Genomic DNA, 5,307 nt, shown 5'->3' with positions numbered 1-5,307 from the left:
AGCGCGTTGAAAAGTGGATGGTTGATATGGTTGATATGGTTGTCAACCAATGGGATGCTACATTTTATTCTTTCCTACATTAAAGCACTTGAATACGACAAGCTCGTAATCACGACTTCATAAGTGGGGAAATAGGAAAATTCCGGTAGCACGTGAAGGCAGCAGAAACACTTTTCTGAAGACAGTCGGTTTCCTATTATGTATTAACACAAATAATGAAATCATATATTCTTTCATATAATTTCCCTCAGCAGTCTGCCTTCAGTCATTTTTTCACACAAAATGAAACTACTCTACGTGTTGCGCCTGCTTAAGACTCTTAATAACTTTGATTAAAGCTGAACTGTATTTACTGTGAGTTTTTCAAATCGCGAAAATCAAATACGGGTTTAATGATAATTAAAATGCATAACGGGATCATTAAAATAACCTTACGGCTGATATGTCAATTATGTCTTGGAGCGACGTGTTGGAGACCCCTGCACTAAAGTGTTATAAGCGGCATGATGTGTACATATAAGTTGTTGGACATAAATTAATTGTATAATACGTTTATAATAAATAAATGTATATTATAATAATGTTATAATAAATAGTATAATATTATATAATATTATAATATAACGGCTCTGTGGAGAACTCGATTCTGCTTGGTCAGTCACTACCCAGCAAACACGTTCATGTGGGCCCACATGGGTTTCACATGGGCTACAGGGGTACAGAGTGGGCATGGGCTCAAAATGGGCATCTTATCTGGGGCCCACTTGGGTGTCCCAGCTAGGACCCACATGGGTGAACCCAGGTGGGCATCTTATCTGGGGCCCACTTGGGTGGCCCATCTAGGACCCACATGGGTGAATCCAGGTGGGTATCTTATCTGGGGCCCACTTGGGTGGCCCAGCTAGGACCCACATGGGTGAACCCAGGTGGGCATCTTATCTAGCTAGGACCCACATGGGTGAACCCAGGTGGGCATCTTATCTGGGGCCCACTTGGGTGGCCCATCTAGGACCCACATGGGTGAACCCAGGTGGGCATCTTATCTGGGGCCCACTTGGGTGGCCCATCTAGGACCCACATGGGTGAACCCAGGTGGGCATCTTATCTGGGGCCCACTTGAACACAGGTGGGCATCTTATCTGGGGCCCACTTGGGTGACCCAGCTAGGACCCAGATGGGTGAACAGGTGGGCATCTTATCTGGGGCCCACTTGGGTGAACCCAGGTGGTCTCCCCATGTGGTTCCCATTTGGGTAATTAATGGGAAATGTGTGCATGGGCTCAAAATGGGCTGCACGTGGGACCCTATTTGTTTTATCAAATATACAAGTGCAAAAATAATTAATCCCATGGGGTGATTACATGTATGTATATATATGCACATATGTGTCTTTAAAATTATTTTTGTTGTTGTTTTGACACTTGAATTACTTTAATCAAAAAAAAAAAAAAAAACTCCTTTTTTTTTTTTATTACAGTCTATGATTCCAATACTCATTCTACCCAATTTTCCACTGACATTTAGCCAAAAAAAAAAAATGCTGCCACTTTAATTGTGCTGACAACTCGAGATCTCCCGAGTTCCATCGAGATCCCATTCCCCACGACATCAAACTACCGCGAGATGCAGCTCTGCCTCGATCTGCATGCAGTGTGGATCCCGCGAGATTTCATTCAGCAATTCCCATCCCCCACGCAGCACGCGCTGCATCGCGCCGACGCCATTACTACTCTCTGACTGCTTTGCTGTAATTTTCGAGAGAAGACGTTTGCCGTCAGTGTAACCAAGGTAAGAATTACAATTTTAAAACTGAAAATGTAGAGCATGTAATTACATTGTTTTCAAACCATGATGTTAACCGAAACATAGCTTGGTTTTTGTCACGTTACAATTTAGACTTCATACTCAGATCGCGCCATACTTTTCCTCTTATTTCTGGCGCCAATGTCTAACGTTAAACGATAATGCTGTATTGATGTTCCCTACGCCCTCTAAAACAAACAAACAAAAACAAAAAAAAAAACACTAAAAAAGCTCAAACTGCGGAGTTTGGCAATGGGCTGTGTGCTCACGATACAGGAAGATTACGATGACGATGTGAAATGGCTTATAGCAGAGAAGCTAAGGTTAGTGTAAATAAGGTACGTTAGCCTGGGACAGATCTCCATTTGAACAGTAAACAAGGCTGTTGTACTTTTAACAATACATAAAATACAATAATAGTACAACAATATTTAATATTTATCATGCAAACAGGAGTTTCTGCCTTATATAAATCTGCAACAGTTTGCATTCGGGTGTTATTGCAAATCATACAAATTGTTATGACTATACAAATGTTTTTGCCTAAATTAGAATTTTAATTTTTTTAAAGTAATAAGCATTTTTCTTACAGAAAGTAATCGGAAGGTCTTGGATGTTGATGCAGTGGAACAGAAATTGGCAGACCCCACCTTCCAGAAACAAGTGGTATGTTCTAACATGACCATTTAGCAGGTTCACAGGGCTGAACGTTAACGTTTTTGCACCTAAGTTACAGTACTGTGCAGAAGTCTTAGGCCACCATTTTGTTTCTTTCATTTTTTTTTAATACTGCCTATAAATTAGCTGTATTTTCTTGTTGTATTCTAATAAAAAAACTCTGAGATAATCATTATACCATTTCCAAAACAACAAATGTAATGGTGGCCTAACACATTTTCACAGTACTGTAGCTGTTTTGCTATAGAGAATATTTTTGTAGCACAGGCAACACAATTGTAGTACAAGTATAAAACGTCTGTTACAGAGGTAACTGCATAGGAATTATGGAAGTGTTCCATAGGAGTTGTGAGTAATAGACTTGTATGGACTTGATACACACAGTAGATCTGGGGGGAAATGTAATTGCAATTATTCAGGGTTAATTTTTTTGTGTTGTCTCCCCAATAATAATAATCTTGTTTTCCATTAGGTTGCTGTGGTGGCAGTACTGTGGATGAAGCCAGGAGAAGAATGAGGGCCTTCCTTTTGGACCACCCCGCATCAAGAGAGTTCAATTTTGTTGGCCGGCATGGAAAGTGAGAGTTTCAGGGGCTCAGACTGCTTGAGGTTGTATAAGGTATGTTTACTTGCTGTTGGATTATTAACGTTCATGTGCAAACAGAGGTTATTTGGTAGAGTTGAGTTTGTTCTTCATAAATCAGTGGAATCAAATCAGTTTGACAAATAATTGTCCATATTTGGACAAGCAATACCCCAAAATTATGAGAATATGAACCAGGTGTACTGCTTATTTTAGTGATAAGTAACTGTTCATTTGTGGTGAAGCGATCACAAAAAGAGTTTATAATAAATAACATTCAAACTTTATTAAAGACAAGTATACTAATACAAGTGAAGTGGTAATAAAATAAGAACAAACGAAGACATCAGATGCAAAAACCGTCTGAAATTTTCAGGCTCTTATGTTTATGTTCAATTACTTCACTGTAATGGCAATGAATTGAATGATGACCTATATTTGCCTGATAAAAATTATTTTTTAAAGAAAATTTCAGATTTTGACATTTGTGATTAAATGAGACAAATATATTTTTTTGTGTGAACTATGCCTTTAAATGTTGCCCTGTGCCCTTGTTTACACAAATCCATTTATGATAGAATATTATATCCGATACCATTATTGTACATCCTGAAAAAATGTAAAAATGGAGATGACTGCTTATTTATTGCAAGGGCTTAAATATGGAATTTAATCTATCTTTAATGCTTTTGATGTGCTTTACAGGAAGCTTGAAAAAAATTCTCTTAACCAAATTACCAGAAAAGAGGCAGAAAAGTCAGCGTCAAAGTGGCTAATCGGTGACGGGAGGAAACCGTTCTACGAAGTCACGTAGTAGAGAGTAAGATAGGTAAGTCTTAAGATATTTGTGATTATTAAATGGAAATACAATCTTTAAAAAGACAAGAATCGTCTGTTTTAACTGAAAAAGTGGCACAGTAGTTCATTAATTGTTGTCTTTTCAAAGGGCCGTTGGGAGAGCGAGGACAGAGGTGTGAGGGGCTGCACGGTTGGTTGGTTGGTTTGTTTGTTTGTGAAATAATGTATTTTAGAGTTTTCAGATGTGTATACAAACGATACAAGTTATTCCAAATAATGTTTGGCAGGAGCTTCACTTTAACTTTTTTTAAGATGCTTATGTTTTATAAAGTTGTAAATACACAAGTTATAATGGTCATGTTCAAATTATTCCAACGAAACCTTGTTTAAAGCATGCAGAATACAAGTTATGAAGATTTTTATTTTTACAAGAAATAAAGTTTTTCAGGAGCTTAAAATTAACTCTTTTTTTTATTTTTTATACTTGTTTTATAAAGTTGTAAATGTACAAGTTATAATAGTAATGTTTAAATTATTCCAAATAAACTTTGCTTAAAAGCATGAGCTACTGTTTCCTGTTTATTGAATACCTTTAGCATTTTAGTGGATTTAATGTAATGTTTGTATTTAGGGGTGTACTGTAAAATAAGGTAACCCAAACAGACAAATGTTAGCCCATGTGTATACTTGTTGTGGCCCATAAGAGACCTACATAAGACCTAGCTGGGTCCCATCACTAACCCATGTAGGCAGACTCATATAGGCACCAAATGGGAGCTTGTGGGCTCCGTGTGGGCTGTGTGGAGCCCATCAAGGGCCCATCATCAGCCCATCTGGGCTAACCCATGTTGGGCCACCATGGAAACTGAGGACAAAATTAGTTGGGTAGCCCAGATGGGCCCCAGATATTGGCCCAGTTGCAACCCCTATGGGCCCCACATTGGCTGGGTACATTCCGAGGTATGTTGTTCTCTGATAATAACACGGCCCCATCCGGTTAACTGTTGGCACTGTTCGCTTGCTGGGAACATATATAATATAATATATATATATATATATATATATATATATATATATATACTATCACATATACTATTATATTATATATATATATATATATATATATATATATATATATATAATAGTATATGTGACCCTAGACCACAAAACCAGTCAATAGCCAACAATACATTGTATGGGTCAAAATTATCGTTTTTTTAATGCAAAAATCACTAGGATATTAAGTGAAGATCATATTCAATGAAGATGTTTTCTCAATTTCTTACCGTAAATATATCAAAACTTAATTTTGATTCGTAATATGCATTTCTAAGGACTTCATTTGGACAAATTTAAAGGCGATTTTCTCAATATTTAGATTTTTTTGCACCCTCAGATTCCAGATTTTCAAATAGTTGTATCGGCCAAATATTGTCCTACAACAA

At 37.4% G+C, this 5,307-nt stretch overlaps 1 long non-coding RNA gene across 1 annotated transcript; it reads left to right on the top strand.

Annotated features, from left to right (window-relative positions):
- Positions 1-1,521: 1,521 nt before the first annotated feature.
- LOC131547763 (uncharacterized) lies at positions 1,522-4,352 on the top strand. The gene is made up of 5 exons (XR_009273007.1): positions 1,522-1,788; positions 2,396-2,469; positions 2,954-3,100; positions 3,770-3,893; positions 4,011-4,352. It is a non-coding gene; the product is annotated as an uncharacterized LOC131547763 (long non-coding RNA).
- The last annotated feature ends 955 nt before the right edge of the window (positions 4,353-5,307 follow it).

Source organism: Onychostoma macrolepis, chromosome 10, assembly GCF_012432095.1.
Source record: "Onychostoma macrolepis isolate SWU-2019 chromosome 10, ASM1243209v1, whole genome shotgun sequence".
NCBI lineage: Eukaryota > Metazoa > Chordata > Actinopteri > Cypriniformes > Cyprinidae > Onychostoma > Onychostoma macrolepis.
This window is presented reverse-complemented; position numbering and strand designations above follow the sequence as displayed.